Genomic DNA, 18569 nt, shown 5'->3' on the forward strand with positions numbered 1-18569 from the left:
GTCTTAACCATTTTTTTCCCTTTCACATACCTAAAAAAGCTTTTACTATCCTCCTTTATATTTTTGGCCAGTTTACCTTCGTATCTCATTTTTTCTCTGCGTATTTCCTTCTTAGTAATCCTCTGTTGTTCTTTAAAAGCTTCCCAGTCCTCTGTTTTCCCACTCTTCTTTGCTATTTTAGACTTTTTCTCTTTTGACTTTATATGTTTCTTAACTTCCCTCTTCAGCCACAGCCACCCCTGCCTCCTCATTGGATCTTTCTTCCTTTTTGGAATGAACTGATCCTGCATCTTCTGCATTATACCCAGAAATATCTGCCATTGTTCCTCCACTGTCATCCCTAGAAATACAAATCTCTCGGTCTTTATTCTATCATCATCCACTCTTTGCCCTCTCCCCAATTTCTTCTTTGTCTCTGTACTGTGATGCTCCTTCTGTCTCCCAAATATCATCTCACTTGCAATGTTGAGATCTTCCTTACCTCCCTATTTCTAAGTTTTCTTTAGATTTTCCAGCACTTTGTCGCCATCTCTTACAATGATGAAAAACACAGGATGTGACTGAAGTTGACAGTGCGCAGCTGCTGGTCTGATTCGGAAACACTTGGAGTAATGATCAAGATGCATTTTGAAACTGTCAATAACCATTGCTTTTTCTGTCGAGAAATATGCAGAAGTCATCTTGTAACAGAGATTGATGACTATCTATAATTCTGTGATGAATCTAACCAGTCCCACTCTTAGGACTTCAATCATTCTCACAGACACAAACATCTGAATAATGTAGATAGCTCAGATTTACGGTCAAATCAAAGGTTTCACGAAAAGTGTCGGAGCCTTACAACAGCCAACTAACTTCCAAAGTTAGAATCTTGCCATGATTTATAATAATATTTATAGATCGGAAGGTCAAGATTAGCTGAAGAACTTTAATTCAGAGATGACCATAAGGTGCAGAGTCTGACTATCAGACCTTATTTATTGGGTGGCACAGTGGTTAGCACTGCTGCCTCACAGCGCCAGAGACCCGGGTTCAATTCTTGCCTAAGGCAACTGTCTGTGTGAAGTTTGCACGTTCTCCCCGTGTCTGTGTGTAGGTTTCCTCTGGGTGCTCCGGTTTCCTCCCACAGTCCAAAAATGTGCAAGTTAGGTGAATTGGCCATGCCAAATTGCCTGTAGTGTTCGGTGAAGGGATAAATGTAGGGGAATGGGTCTGGATGGGTTGCTCTTTGGAGGGTCCGTGTGGACTTGTTGGGCCGAAGGGCCTGTTTCCACACTGTAAGTAATCTAATTTCTGACCAAGATTAAAAACTCTGGCATTTTCTTCACGTCAATGAGCAGTTACAGGACTGCCCCCAAAGAACAAAAGGAAAAACTTACATTTATGTAGCATCTTAACAGCCAATAAGGTACTTTTGAAGTCGGACTACCTTTCCAAGAAATATGCCATTGATTTGCTCACTTCCAAAGTGATAATGGTCAGATAATCTGTTTTAGTGGTGTTTATCGAAGGACAAATATTATCCATTACTCCTCTGCTCTGCTTCAAAATAGTGCCATAGGATGATCTTTCACATCCTTCTGAGAGAGCAGATGAGTCCCCAGCTTAATATCTTATCCAGAAGGCAATATCTCAGCCAGTGCTGCAGGCCGAGTCCTGCACTGATGTGTCAGCAGTGATTTTAGTGTTCTCATCCAAGGGGGAGATTTGAACCTGGAACATCACGACTGAGGAAGGAGTGCTACCAACTCTGCTGCAGGTGACGCACAGGATTTCAATCAACTTGGACCTCCAAATGAAAGGTTCCCGAACACCTCCAATGAACATCCCACCAACCAACTGGAGAGTGTTGTTGAACAGAGAGACCTAGGGGTGCAGGTGCATAGTTCTTTGTAAGTTGTACCATAGGTAGAGAGGTTGGCGAAGAAGGCATTTGGCAACTTGGCTTCACTGGTCAGAGTATTGAATATAGGAGTTGAGACATCATGTTGCAGCTGTAAAGAACATTGATGAGGCCACTTTTGGAATACTGCATACAGTTCTGGTCACCCTATTATAAGAAGAACATTATTAAATTGGAAAGAGTGCAAACAAGATTTACAAGGATGTTATCAGGACTTAGAGGATTTGAGTTATATGGAGAAGCTTGATAGACTGGGATTATTTCCCTGGAACAAAGGAGGTTGAGGAGTGACGTTATAGAGGTTTATAAAATCATGAAGGGTCGAGATAAGATGAATAGCAAAGGTCTTTTTCTCGAGGGTTGGGAATTCAAAACGAAAGGGCATAGTTTTAATGTGAAAGGGGCAAGATTTAAAAGGGTCCTGAGGGGCAACCTTTTCATATAGAGGATGGTTTGAATGTGGAATGAACTGGCAGAGGAAGTGGTAGATGCAGGTACCGTTACAGCATTTAAACGCCATTTGTACATGTATACAAATAGGAAAGGTTTAGAGGGATATGGGCCAAAAACGTGGGTCTAGTTTAGTTTGGGAAACTTGGTTGGTATAGATGAGCTGAACCAAAGTTTATGTGCTGTATGGCTCAAACTTGATCCTGTCTCTCCCTGCTATCATCACGTGCAGCTCATTTAGAGATCATTGGATGACAATGGGGCATTGGAATTTTATTCAGTTTGACTTCCATAATCCAGGAGCTAAGCAGCTGATTGCCGTGTCAACACAGATCAGTTATTATCCCACTTATTATCACACGCTGAGTCAGAAGATTATGGTTTTGAATGTTATGACACACCAGAAAAGACTAGATTCTTGAAGATGCTTTCCTTCCAATGATGAAGCAATCTGAGCTGCTAATCAGTCTGTTTAGTTGAATAGTAAACACCCATGGAACAGTGAATGATCTTTCTCTCCCTCTTCCACCTTCCCCCACCCAGCACAAACAATCATCCCCCAACCACCCTACAGAATCTAAATTATTTGGCATTCAACTCCTTCTTCCTGTTTGTCCAATGTTGCTGCCACACCATGACCAACACCTTAAACCAATTAACCATTCATGTCCCTCAGGAACAATCCTGTGTGTGCAGTGTTTTAAGTCAATACACTAACATACAAATGTAATTAATGGCCATGCAAATCCATGATCAAAAGCTTGTGCCTGTCCAATTTCAAACACCTTGTACTAGAAATGTTACCGTAAACATGGAGAAGACTCTGACTGTTTTTACACATGGATGGCTTTTATTGAGCTTGAAAGTCCTACTAGAAACAAAAGTGAGCAGATAAATACTTTAAAATTAAATTTCTTTAATAGTATATGGTGAAAAGACAGGTAAATTGATCTGAGTAGATAGTTCTTACAGGGAGTTAGCAGAAGTATAATGAGCCAAATAGCTTCTCTATGTTATAGAGTCATAGAATCCCGACAGTGTGGGAACAGGTCATTTGACCCAAAGAGTCGTCACCAAACCTCCGAAGAGTAACCCACCCAGACCCATTCCCCTACATTGCCTCTGACTAATGCAATTAACATACAGACCCCTCAACACTATGGGCAATTTAGCATGGCCAATTCTCCTAACCTGCACATCTTTGGATTGTGGGAGGAAACCCACACAGACACGGGGAGAATGTGCAAACTCTACACAGATGGTCATCTGAGGCTGAAATTGAACCCTATAATTTCTATAATTCAGTGATCTGATATCAACAGCCCCAGCATAAACAAGGAACTGTATTTGAGCATTGACTTTAACGAATACAAGAACATAACAATTAGGCTATTCAACCCCATGAACCTAGATCTACCATTTGAGGGTATCATGGCTGATCTGTCTGTGGTCTTGACTTCATGTTGCTGCCTTCTTCCCCAAAGCCCTCGACTCCTTTGTCAGGCAAAAATCTAAGTAACTCAGCCTTGAATGTATCCAATGACTCAGCCCCCAGGTGCTTGCTGGGGTCAGAATTCTAAACATTAATGACCCTCTGAGAAAAGAAACATCTTCTCATCTCTACTTTAAATGTGAGACTTGTTATTTCAGAACTGTTAGCGAGTTTTGAAAAGATTTATAGCTCAGGTTGAGGTTTTGGATGTAGGTTTGCTCGCTGAGCTGGAAGGTTCATTTCCAGATGTTTCAATACCCTACTAGGGAATATCTTCAGTGGGCCTCAGGCGATGCACTGCTGACAATTCCTGCTTTCTATCTATATGTTTGGGTTTCTTTGGGTTGGTGATGTCATTTCCTGTGGTGATGTTATTTCCTGTGGTAAAATCACTTCCTGTTCCTTTTCTTAGAGGGTGGTGGATGGGGTCTAACTCGATGTGTTTGTTGATAGAAGTCTGGTTGGAATGCCATGCTTCTAGGAATTGTCGTGCGTGTCACAGGAAATGACACCACCAACCCAAAGAAACCTAAACATATAAATAGAAAGCAGGAATTTTCAGCATTGCTTCGCTTGAGGCCCACTGAAGATGCTACCTAGTAGGGTAAGGAAACGTCTGGAAATGAACATTCCAGCTCAGCGAGCAAACCTGCATCCAAAATTTCAGAACTGTCTCCCTGGTTTTGAGTTCCCTCACAAGGGCTCTGTAAAATGTGCTTAGAAACGTGCATGTTGCAATAAGATCCCTTTTAGACTTCAAAACTCCAGTAAGTTTAGATTTAACCTGCTCAACATTCCCCATGACATGCTTGTCATCCGATAAATTTGCCCATTGAAACTTCTCTGAGCTATTTCCAATGCGAGCATATCCCTTCATAAATAAGGTCACTAAAACTGTAATCCAGGGGTGCTTTTATCTGTGCCCTGTATAGTTGGAGCAACATTTCCCCACTTTTATTCTCCAATCTCCTTTAGTAAAGGCCAACATTCCAGCTGCTGTCCTAATTAATCACTGTACCTGCATGCTGACTTCTCCCGCTTCATATAGATGCTTTCTGATTCTCTCTGATACAAGTTGAAAATGCTGGTCTTGTGATCTTCTCCGCAGTGACAGGACTAAGCTTGACCCCATTGCAAGTGGGGGGGATCCATGAGATTGAGGAGAAAGTGAGGTCTGCAGATGCTGGAGATCAAAGTTGAAACTTTATTGCTGGAACAGCACAGCAGGTCAGGCAGCATCCAGGGAACAGGAGATTCGACGTTTCGGGCACAGGCCCTTCTTCAGGAATCCTGAAGAAGGGCCTGTGCCCGAAACGTCGAATCTCCTGTTCCCTGGATGCTGCCTGACCTGCTGTGGGGATCCATGAGATTACAAACATATGAACAAGAGTAGACCACTCTGCCCTTTAAGCTTGTTCTGCCATTCAATAAGATCATGGCTGATCTGATTTTAACGAGGAGAAAGTGAGGACTGCGGATGCTGGAGATCAGAGCTGAAAATGTGTTGCTGGAAAAGCGCAGCAGGTCAGGCAGCATCCAAGGAACAGGAGAATCGACGTTTTGGGCTTATGCCCGAAACATCGATTCTCCTGCTCCTTGGATGCTGCCTGACCTGCTGCGCTTTTCCAGCAACACATTTTCAGCTCTAATCTGATTTTAACCTCAACATTCCTACAAATCCCTATAATGTGGAAAGAGGCCATTCAGCTCATCGAGTCTGACCCCCAAAAGGACATCCTACCCAAACTACTAAACTACCTAGCCTGCACATGTCTGGACACTACAGACAATTTAGCATGACCAATCCATCTAACCTGCACTAGAACACCAGCTGGAAATCTACACAGTCATGGCGAGAATGTGCAAACTCCACATAGACAGTCTCCTGAGCCAGAATCTAGCACCATGAGGCAGCAGTGCTAACCACTGAGCCATCCCATCAATATAACAATCTGATTAAATGGTTCAAGAGGAGTTGAATGGCCTCCTGTGATCCCATTGATCTATTTAATGAAACCATATTTGATTTTAACATTCTTTGTGCTAGAACCTCAAAAATTTGCATTTCAATTTTTAAAACCTAGAGAATTTTTAAACTTACAAAACTACAGTATGAGAAGGCATTGAATTAAATTAAAATTCCCCATTCAAATCAATATCATCCAAACCTTTTTATGTTCATTTCCAGTGTCTAATCAAACATCTCTCTTGCAATGACTTCTTTCTTCTGTAGTCGTAACATTGCTCAATGTTTTATTGCATGCTTCCCCTCAGCAAATATTAACTGAGTTAGATGGCTATCTGTACCAACCTGGCACCTGGTACAATTGTGTCAGGTGCCAGTCTAGTTAAACCAAGTCTGACGTAAGCCAGGAGATGGTTCTATCAGTAAAAACTGGCACTGCACTAACTAAACTAAGATATAGTCAGTAAGAACCAACACTACATTTGTTGCATTTTGTGATAGTCTGCAGTTTATCCACTAGGTGGTGGCCTATGCCAGCTCTTTTATACTATAGCCAATGATTTACAGGAGATAAATATACCGTGCATACGCGAGTAAAATTTGGTCTCATGTAGAGCCAACCTTCTATTTTTGGCCAAAAAAATCTGGAATGTTGAAATATCATGTAAAAGTCAACTACAGATCAACATTTGTGAGTCATTGTATTATCCTGTAGATAAATGTTACGATGAGGAGGAGGTACAGGGGACAATTATCTGTGCTCCCTCTAACTACAGACAGCAAAACTGAAGAGGATCCATACAATGATATCATTTATCCTGATGATCATGAAGCTTTATTCAGTGCTGAAGATGTTGAACATTGTGATTTTTGCAGGATTTTAATGAATTTTTGTATTTGGCATATTTAATTTTAGATGTACCATGTCATTGTGATTTAAAGCCGTATTATATTTCTACTTCAATTTTTTTATGTATAAATAAAAGCTTACTAATTCATTTTTGTTTCTATTGTCTTTATCCAGTAATTACAATAACTCATTTTTTTCCCCTTTATTCAATGAGAGATTAATTGGGCTCCTGCTCATGATACAGTATTTTGGACTGTAGCATGACTTTCAGCCCCTCAGAAGTATTTACCATGTAATAGTTGTCCTCATAAATTTAACCTTAAAAAAAAGCTAAAACGTTGGGCTTTTACATGAGTATATGCAGTACTAGCCAGGTTTTGAAACCATTAGGCACAAAACTGGAGTCTTTAACTCTCCCCTCATTTCCATCATTTCTTCTTTGCCACTTTCTACTGCAATGTGTGAAAACTTTTTTTTAAAAAGACTAACTTCCCGAATGCCTTTCGTAATGTCAGGATCTTCCTTTGTAGCCTCACCAATGAATCAGATTTGAAGTGTACTTGCTGTTGTAACATAAGGAAATGTACCAATCCAGTTTGCCCTCAGCAAGTTTCCACAAAACAGCTGTGTCACAGGAACCAGAAAATCCTGTAGCAGTGGCTTGTGGGATAAATGTTAGCTAAGACAGCAAGTAGAATTTTCCTGCTCTCCTTCCCAATCATGGTTTTTTTTAAGTCCATTCCAGGGTCGATGTGTCATCTTAGAAACATTAGCTCTGACAGAGCAGTATGAGTGCTAGACTGAAGCAACACTTTTATTGTTCAGGTTTCCAGAGCAGGACATGAACTCACATCCCCGGCCAGAGTGGTCTCCTTCCTATTGGAAGGATGCTATGAAACTTGAAAGGGTTCAGAAAAGATTTACAAGTATGTTGTCGGGGTTGGAGGGTTTGAGCTACAGGGAGAAGCTGAATCGGCTGGGGCTGTTTTCCCTGGAGCATCAGAGGCTGAGGGGTGACCTTATAGAGGTTTATAAAATCATGAGGGGCATGGATAGGATAAACAGACATGGTCTTTTCCCTGGGGTAGGTGAGTCCAAAACTGGAGGGTGTAGGTTTCAGGTGAGAGGGGAAAGATTTAAAGAGTCCTCAGAGATAATGTTTAACACAGAGGGTGGGGTGCGTATATGAAATGAGCTGCCAAAGGAAGTGGTGGAGGCTGGTACAATTACAACATTTAACAGACATCTGGATGGGTACATGAATAGGGAGGGTTTAGAGGGATATGGAACAAGCGCTGACAAATGGGACTAGATTAATTTAGGATATCTGATCGGCATAGAGAAGTTAGATCAAAGGGTCTGTTTCCATGCTGTACATCTCCATGATTCTGACTGTGTGTGTAAGGCAGGCGAAGCTCATTTCCAGAGAGCTGGTAAAACCTAATAAAATCATTAGGGTTTGGTTTAACCCCCGACCTCCTCCCTCACCTTTGGCATTATTGCAATGCTCTCAGGGTTTTGCACGTAAATTAATCAAGCAGAAAACACGGGTGATTTAGTCATGGAAGTTAACAGGTAGAAAAATCCCATGGGTGATTTGATAGTGAGAGAAAAGTTGTTGGTTGTGTGTGATAACTCTTCCTGTTATGAAGCAAAGAAAGAACAAAATAAAATTAAGAGGGGGCAAGCTATCATGGTGACCGTGTCTCTGGACCAGGGGGCCTGGGTTCAGGTCCTACCTGCTCTAGAGGTGTGTATAAACATTGAAGAGTGTGGTGCTGTAAACGTACAGCCAATCAGGCAGCATCCAAGGAACAGGAGAGTCGCTGTTTCAAGCAAAAGCCCTTCATCAGGAATGAGGCTCATTCTCTTGCTCCTCGGATGCTGCCTGACCGGCTGTGCTTTTCCAGCACCACACTCTTTGACTCCCATCTCCAGCATCTGCAGCCCTCACCCTCTCCATGTGTATAAACATGCCTGATTACAGGTACCTAAAACCACAAGGGTTGGTGTTCACAGTCTCTCCAACACCATTAAAACAACTTTATTTCTCATTTAGAAACATGGAAACCATAAAAAAAGAAGCAAGAGTAGGCCATTTGGCCCTTTGAGCCTGCACTGTCATTCAGTCCAATCATGGCTGATTATCTAACTCTCTCCCCTGTTCCCACTTTCTCTCCATAATCTTTGATCCCTTTAGCCTTAAGAACTGTAGAAACGTAGAAAAGAGGAAATTATAAATTAATCAGAAAAGCCCTCCTATAAAACATGTACACACCAATAGGAACATGGGACAGCATTAGACCATTCAGCCCTTCAATCCTGTTTAGACATTCGTGTCTGATCCTCTGCCTTGAACGAATTCAAATTCAAAGTTTAACACAAGCCTGGTTCGTGTACCCACTGGGTGCTGGGGGGATGGGGTGTGTGGGTGGGTACATTTCTGCTGGAGAAATTTGCAAAGATAACTCGCCTGCAAACCTCAGACATTATTGGTTGGTGAAGGCGGAAGATAAAGGCTTGCAGGTTGAGACATGCAGGGACAAAGGGAATGCTTCCAAACGATTCCTGTGGGACAAAGAATGAGAAAAATAATGTGCATTTGCAGCTATTACGTAATGAGCAGTTAAACCAGATTCTGGTGTTTGCACGTCTGTCAGATCTAACTAGATTAATGAGGTATTCACTTCGCCTCCACCTAATTGTTCTTTATAATAGAAAGAAAGACAGGAAAACCACCAATCAGCAAAATTATTTTAGTGGAGATGTTGTTCACCTCGTCCAATAATTTATCCACGAAGCTTGATGTGGCAATATCACATTACAGATAGCTTGGACCTGGATGTTAAGAGTCACATTGAAGTATGTTTAATGAAAGATTTTCTCATATCATTAAACCACCGAACTCCATGTATCTGTGTTGACAGATAGCCCTAATTCCCAAAACCTTGGCTGTAGCTTTGGAAGCGGGAGAAAGTGAGGACCACAGATGCTGGAGATCAGAGTCGTAGAGTGTGTTGCTGGAAAAGCACAGCAGGTCAGGCAGCATCTGAGGAGCAGGGGAGTCGACGTTTCAGGCAAAAGCCTTTCATCAGGAATGAGGCTTGTGGGCCGGGGGTGCTGAGAGATAATCTTTGCAAGTTTGGAAATAGCTTTGGAAGTTACTGCATTTCAAGTCCATATGCTAGCACTTTCTAAATATTAGAGGGTTTCTGCCTCACTCTCTTTCAGGAACAAAGTTAGAATTCACACAACACCAGGTTACAGTCCAACGGCTTTATTTGAAATCATAAGCTTTTCGGAGTGCTGTTCCCTTCAGGGATTGAGTTCCGATTCCTGCTAGCGTCTTGGAATATCCTCATTTTTTTTCTCGGGTTTTCCGCAAACATGTCATCTCTGCTCAGAAATCCAGGATTCCTGGTTCTGTTAAAGTAAAGGTAAAGTTGCCATCGTCTGACCAGATCATAGAGCTGTTGTCGCAATAGAGAGAGAGGTGGCAGGCAATGGCTTATCCTGAGGATCAGTACGCCTCAGGTGAGGGGAGAGTTCGAGCAGAAGACTCCCTCAGAAGGGTTTGTTTATTATGTTGTTAAAGATTCGCAGGGTGTTGCTTGATTAATGATCAGCATCATCCAGAAACAGTCAGTACGTCCACAGCCTGGCAGCTCGGGAGGGGGATGTTTCACGCCTTCAATGACCCATGGGTGCCACAGGGGCTGCAGTGCCAAACGACAGCACAAACCCAAATTTGTATTTGAAATTAAATGTTCCAAATGGGGCTTTGTCTTTTGTTGCAGTGCCCCTTTATTACGGCTTTTAGTCTGGGTTAATTAATTCTTTGGTTTAAATTAATTTAATTTCATATGTTCAAAATAGTATAATGGGAGTCAGGATCTCCCATGACACCACGGGTGGAGGGAGAGTTGGAGCACATCATCTCCACCTAAATGACATTTTAATTTACGGAAAATAAACAGTGCTGGAGATTACAGTGGGTCAGGCAGCATCCATGGAGAGAAAGCTCTGACATTTTAATTTAACTTGCTACATTTCCCATAAGGCTTTGCTTTTGTTACTGCGCTGCTTTCTAGCATGTTTTTTTAAAGTACCCCCGTTGCAAGATCAATAACGCACGTTCTCTCTCTCTCTCTCCCCCACCCTTCAGTGGGATGGTGGCACTCTGAGACTGTAGCGACTTTATCTTTACCAAACCAAAGGCACACATAATGTTATCCGGGTGCGGGTTCAAATCCCATTTATAGCTGACGGCTTCCATTCATAAACCTCAGACATGTTGCTAGTCTTACAACGAACGTGAGAACCTATTATCAATTGTATGCTTTTTTAAATGCGATTCACTAACTGCCTTTATTAATCTGCCCCTTACCTGGTCAGGGAGACGTGGGTCTCCTGAGAAACAATAGTGTGGTTTATCCTATAATTACCCTCAGTTCAAGTCCTGGGGCAGCAGAGTGGCTCAGTGGTTAGCACGACTGCCTCATAGCACCTGGCACCTGTGTTTGATTCCACCCTCAGGTGACTGTGCATTCTTCCGTTATCTGCATGGGTTTCCTCCCACAGGTCAAAGATGTGCAGGCTCGGGGGAAATGAAGGGATAGGGTGCTGATGGGTAGGATGCTCTTCAGAGGGTCAGTGTGGCCTGCTTCCACAGTATAGGATTCTATGATTATTCAAAGGCAATTGGTGATCAACCTATTAACAACATTCCCCACAGATGAAAGAATGAATAAATATACCATTATCCAGAAATGGAATCATGCATTGCTTTGTATTTCACCATTTTTATAACTAAATAAAGGATGGCACGGTGGCTCAATGGTTAGCACTGCTGCCTCACAGCACCAGGGACCCAGGTTTGATTCCATCGTCAGGCGACTATCTGTGTAGAATTTGCACATTCTCCCCATGTCTGCGTGGGTTTCCTCTGGTTACCTCCCATAATCCAAAAATGTGCAGATTAGGTGGATTGACCATAGTGTTCAGGGCTGGGTAGGTTAAGTGCATTAGCCATGGGAAATACAGAGTTACGGGGTGGGGGGTGGGGTGAGCCTGGGTAGGATACTCTTCGGAGGGTCGGTGTGGGCTTGTTCAGCCATGTAGGGATTCTATGATCTGACTTAGATCCATTTTAAAAGACTCCCTAACAAGAGAGGTTCCAATCCACTCTATCTTGAAATAATCTTCCCAAGTTAAGGATTTATTGCTGTGATCCAGTGGCAAAAATGTGATATTAATCTCCTGCCATTTTCAGAGTTGGAAAACTCTGTCCAGAATCGGCAGCAGGAACATGAGACAAAACAATGTCGACTTTTATCGACTTCAGGTGGAGATTCAACAATAGAGCTCAGGGCAAGAGCTCAGAGATTGGATTGAGCAGCCCCAGATGGATCCAGGGATCAAGAAGTGGTGTGAGGTCTGTCCCTGAAAACTACTCTTGCTGCTATACACAGAACGGTAGCTCACACATGTGGAATATAATTCCTCGAGGCAAGGCAGGACTGAAGCAGAGAAAAGAAACACAAATAGACTGATCTGTTTTTATAGGGTTTAAGGTTTCGTTTTAAAATTATTAGCAGTTATGGCCCTTATTCCTTTATTCCTTCTCCCAGTTCTCCTTTTTTTCCCTCCTTATAATTTCTTACCACAGGATATTGAAAGATTTTTTAAAACTTGCATTTATATAGCACCTTTCACAATCACCTCAAATGTATTACAGTTAGTGAAGTACTTCTTTTTTTATTATTAAGCACCCATGTTGTGTGTGTGCAGGTGTGAGACACAGTGAGAGATACAAGGTACGAATCTTTATTCAATTTCCACCACCAGGAAGAAAGGAAACATCTGAATGGCCAGTAACAAGCAGTGCCCTTCACAAAAGGGCAATGCTGTGTGATCAAACAGTGAAGGGGAGGGCAGGGATTAAATCAAAATAGAGTTGGAGGGGGAAATAATGCACTCCACTCCCTGCGGCGCCCACCTCTCCCTGAACAACTCCAGAGTGTGGTGGAGACCGCGTGCTCCTTCTCCAAGGACACCCCGGCTCTAACGTAACCGCGGAAGAGGGGCAGGCAGTCACCCCCTCCACGGCCCACTGCCTCGACCTGTTTATGGCCAGTTTGGCCAGGCCCAGGAGCAGACACACGAGGAGGTTTAGATTAGATTACATTTACAGTGTGGAAACAGGCCCTTCGGCCCAACAAGTCCACACCAACCCGCCGAAGCACAACCCACCCATACCCCTACATTTACCCCTTACCTAACACTACGGGCAATTTAGCATGGCCAATTCACCTGACCTGCACATCTTTGGACTGTGGGATGAACCCGGGTCTCTGGCGCTGTGAGGCAGCAGTGCTAACCACTGTGCCACTGTGCCACCCACCCTGCCTCCTCCATACCGGGTGAGTGAAGTACTTCTATGAGGTGTAATCACAATGAAGGACACAAGGTGGCATTTGTGCACAGCAAGCTCCTATGGTAACTAGAGAATCATAGGATCCGTACAGTGCAGAAAAAGGCCATTCAGCCCATCAAGTCCACACCAATCCTCCGAAGCACACCACACCCAGACTCTATTAACCTCCATTTACCATGGCTAACCTGCACATTCCTGGACACCATGGGAAATTTAGCATGGCCAATCCACCTAGCCTGACAGTGGGAGGAAACCCACACAGACACAGGGAAAACACACAAAATCCATACAGTCACACAAGGCTGGAATCAAACCTGGGTCTCTGGCACTGTGAAGGCAGCAGTGCTAACCACTGAGCCACTGTGCTGTCCATAAACCTGGATAATCTGTTTCTCAGTATAATTTAAGGGTTAGGATTAGCACTGGCCTGAACTCTTCTTCTACTGAAAAATAGTGCAGTGGGACTTTCAAAATCTATTTGACAGGGCAAAATGGTACCTCAATTTAATGCTTTATTTGGAAGATGCATAGTAGACTTAGAAAGGAGAGAGAGAGAGAGACTGTCCGAATTAGATTAGACTAGATTCTCTACAGTGTGGAAACAGGCCCTTCGGCCCAACAAGTCCACACCGACCCTCCGAAGAGTAACCCACCCAGACCCATTTCCCTCTGACCAGTGCACCTAACACTACGGGTAATTTAGCTTGGCCAATTCACCTGGCCTGCACATCGAATGAGGAGGGAGAAAAATGGCAAAAGAGAGTAGACAAAGAAATGCAGGAATTAAGTGAAGAACGAATAAAACTGAAGAAATAAACACAAGAGAAAGATGTCTCAGAGGAAAAGGAACCAAGGAAAAAGGGAAGAGTGAATTGAGCTGGAGGAGGCAAAATTGAAATAAGTCAAGTCAGCTGGGTATCTTTGGTCTATGGTGTAGTGGCCATTATGGAGACTTGGATATCACAGGGACAGGAATGATTGTTGGATGTTTAGATGATTCAAAAGCAATAGTGGGGGAAGGTGAAAGAGGTGGAGGAGTGGTATTGTTAATCAGGGATAGTTTCACAGGGAAGGTTGTCGAGGAGGGTTTGTCTACTGAGTCAGTATGGGTGGAAGTCAGAAACAGGGAAGGAGCAGTCATTTTATTGGGAGTTTTCTACAGATCCTTCAATAGCAACAGACACACGGGGGAGCAGATTGGGAGGCAGACTTTGGTAAGATGCAGCAGGACCAGGGTTGTTGTGATGGATGACTTTAACTCCTGTAATATTGATTGGAACCACCTTAGTTCAAATAGTTTGGATGGAGCAGTTTTTGACAGGTGTGTCCAGGAAGGGTTCCTGACTCAATATGTAGATAGGCTGACTAGAGGGGAGGCCATATTGGATTTGGTGCTTGGTAACGAACCATGCCAGGTGTCAGATCTCTCAGTGGGAGCGCATTTCAGTGATAGTGATCACAACTCCATGGCCTTTATTATACTCATGGAGAGGGATAGGAGCAGACAGTTTGGGAAAGTATTTAACTGGGGGATGGGATTGAGTGTAAGAGCCATGAGGTTATGCTGCAGCTCTATAGAGCCCTGGTTAGACCATACTTGAAATGTTGTGTTCTGGTTGCCTCATTATAGGAAGGATATGGAATCTTTAGAGAGGGTACACAGGAAATTTACCAGGACTGGAGGGTGTGTCTTATGAAGAAAGGTTGAGGGAGCTTTTCTCATTGGAGCAAAGAAGGATGCGAGGTGACTTGATAGAGGTGTACAAGATAATGAGAGGCACAGATAGAGTGGATAGCCAGAGACTTTTTCTCAAGATGGAAATCTCTATCATGAGGAGGTATCACTTTAAGGTAGCTGGAGGTCGGAGAGTGGTGGGTGTGTGGAATGCACTGCCAGCGGTGGTGGTAGAGTCGGAGACATTAGGGACGTTTAAGTGATTCTTGGATAGACACATGGAAGTTAGTACAATGAAGGGTATGTAGGTTAGTCTGATCCTAGAGTAGAAGAAAAGGCCGGCACAACATTGAGGGCTGAAGGGCCTGCACTGAGCTGTACTGTTCTATGTTCTATGTCCTGTGTTCTATGTCTGCCTGAAAATTGTTGGTCTCCCAGAACAAGGAGTTGAACTCCACCGAGTGTTGCAGACTGGCACATTCCAGGACTACGTGCTGAGGAACACACAAAAGCTTGGGGCAAAGGGGAAAGAGCACCGTCTGAGGCCTTCCTGCTGAAGTTATACGGGGGGGGGGGGTCCATTCAGTTATTAGACCACTCTGGTGCCTCAAATGCATGTAAATATAATCTGGTTCCAGGAAGAGGTGACTTTGGTTTGTTTGGATGGAGCCAAACCCCAAGGTTTGTTTGTTTCCTTGACACGCTACTTACGGAACCGAACAGCGTTTGTGACTGTGTGTAAATAGAGACAGAGTGATAGATATATACTTTTATGAATAACGTATATTTTTGAAATAAAAAAATCAGTAGAAGATTGGAACAAATTAAAGTAAAATTCCGCTTTGTCCAAACCTCACCCACTGGAACACTGGGAAAACGTGCAGGTATTAAGCTGGAATTTGCTGGGTTGGCTGAATTAAGTTAAATTAAATGAGGAGAAAACGTACAAAGCCTGGTGATGATCTAAGGCAGGTGGGGGAGAGAATACACATGAGTAGCATATACTGCCCGTCGAAGTGTCTGGGTCCAGCCAATACCTTTGATAGAAATGCCAACAGCTTGATACGGACTCAATACAAAATGCTAATAACCAGGGCTGCAGTAATCGTCCTTCTCAGGAAGAGTGATTAGCGCCCATTACTACAGCAATGGAGTTCCACGTGGACCCTGAAACTGACAATATCTGCGCTGAAATGGACAATGGCTGCAATGTAAATGTAACAAAAGGCTGTGCTGGAACTGATAATGACTACATCAAAACTATCAACGATTCTGCAATGTGAAAAATAAACAAATCATGTTACAAAGACAATAACCTCATCACTGACCTATTGTATCACGAGATGTATAAAAGTATCTTGACATGTGCTCCAGGGGGAGAGAAGAGTCGCAGCTGACCACTGTGCTGTTGGGTGTCTCGCTCTCTCCCTGGAGCTCTGGTATTTCCTTGTACAATAAACTCTGTCACTGAATCCCGACTCTGACTCTGAGACTGGTGATTTCCCCACAACAATTGGTTCTGCGAGCAGGGTTCTTATTATCGGTGCCCTGGTCGAAGGCCATGATTGGGGAGCCGGGGTAGGAACCAATTTGTACCTGCAAACAGGAAGAGTCAGACTGGACCAAATACACAGTTTAAAAGGTATACTGATTGTAATGTCTAATTTGCTACAGTACTGAGTTAAAAATTTTTAAAGTGCAAGTCCACGGAGAATATGTGTTTAACTGTATTGACTGTTGTGAGAACCTGCTGCTTGTGCTGAAACAGCTAGAGGACAAGGTAGTGGCTGTCTCAAAGACCCTGCCCTAAACCAGTTGTTATGAGGGGTAGCCCCCCCTCCCACGCAAAGGTTGAGATTTGAAGTGGGAGACCCATAAAAGTTAAGATGGGACACCAGCCCAGACCTAGGGGACCCTGGGAGCACCTTCAGGTGGATTTTACAGGGCCACTATCACCTTCCCGTGGGAAAACATACTGCCTGGTCATCTTGACCAACTCACCCGGTGGGCAGAAACATTCCCAACCAAAAGCTGCACTGCGACCATTGTAGCCAGAATATTAGTGGTGGAAGTAATCCCGAGGTGGGGGGGTACTCCTCCAGATTGACTCCAACCAAGGGACGCATTTTACAGTCAAAGTCATGAAGACTGTCTGCCAATTACCCAGCATTTGACAACAATTTCACATTCCCTATCAGAAACATTCCCAACCAAAAGCTGCACTGCGACCATTGTAGCCAGAATATTAGTGGTGGAAGTAATCCCGAGGTGGGGGGGGGTACTCCTCCAGATCGACTCCAACCAAGGGACGCATTTTACAGGCAAAGTCATGAAGACTGTCTGCCAATTACCCAGCATTTGACAAAAATTTCACATTCCCTATCACCCCCAGAGCTCAGGGATGGTGGAGAGAATGAATAGAACACAAAAATACTTTAGCTAAGGCTACGCAAACCTCAGGCAGAACGTGGGCTGAAGTGCTGCCAGCCAGACTAATGAGATTAAGAACCACCACAAATCAGGCAACCGGGCCAACACCATATGAATTAATGACCCCCGGGCGAGCAATGCAATTGCTAGAGACAATAATCACAGGTGGCACCGATGTGAATCCACTAAAAGACAAAATTCGGCGATATGTGATAGAATTAAGCGTCCAATTGAAAGCGATGCGGAAATCTGTAATAGATAAACAGGACAAAAAGGATAAGGCTGGGGAACTCGGAATCTTCCCAGAGGTCCCAGCAGCGGGAAGCCGTGTCCTGGTGCGAGCATTGCCCAACAAACCAGGCTTTGCCCTAAAATGGAATTGGTCATGAAACGTGGTAATAGGTGGTGCCACCTGGACCTGCCTGGGCATTAAAGAAAAAGGCACATGGAAGCACTGGACCCAACTAAAACCGTTTAAAGACTCCTGTGACCAAACTAATGTCATTCCCCAGGTGCAGACAGGAACGGCGGACAAGACGGTCATCCCGGGGGGAATACCGAAAACACAACAGAACAAACCACACAGAAGCAAAACTGCTCCTCCTGACGAAAACAAAAACTTTGACTGATAACTTTATTTAACTGCAAAAATGTATATACCTGTATGTATTTTACTGTGTTTAAGTGTCACGACTGGCGGGACTATGTCAGGATTTGAGGATAACCTCTTCTATAAAACCTACCTAAGTTTCCATGGGAACCGAACTGTCTGCGACCCACTGGTGCCATTAATAGAATCCCTATCTGTGGCCACCCCAGTGTGGACCCCTCTTCATCCGTATACAGTGGACACTTCAGGAGCGCCATGTAAACGGCAGATAGGGAAATACAAATGGGGACTCCAGGGTTGATGTGTGCAGCTGGGCAGGACCACCAGCCCATGGAGCTGGGTTCCCCAGCCTAGGGAATGCAAGACCCATTTAAAACCCGATGCTTACCCACTCTGTTTCACAGGGCAGGGATGGGGAGGTGTTTATGCCCTGGTTACCAAAAACTATTCATGCGTCCAGACACAGTGCATTTACCAGCGCTGTACAGTCACCAGGGGACAATTCACCTGCACCTGCAGTGAGCAGGCATGCTTGAATGTCACTGCGGGCAGACAGTTCATATGTGGTCAGTGTAATGGCACCCATGTCAGCACTGCCACATGGACGTACCCGTTCAATACCAGCTGGGGGTCAGGGCACCTAGAGAATCAGGGGTGACAAGGATGGACAGACAGACGGAAGGACAGGACAATGTCTATTACTGAGTAGCGAAGGGATTTGCTTTTCTATTCAAGGGGACTTATGCGACAAACACCC

Source organism: Chiloscyllium plagiosum, chromosome 26 (genome assembly GCF_004010195.1).
Source record: "Chiloscyllium plagiosum isolate BGI_BamShark_2017 chromosome 26, ASM401019v2, whole genome shotgun sequence".
Lineage (NCBI taxonomy): Eukaryota > Metazoa > Chordata > Chondrichthyes > Orectolobiformes > Hemiscylliidae > Chiloscyllium > Chiloscyllium plagiosum.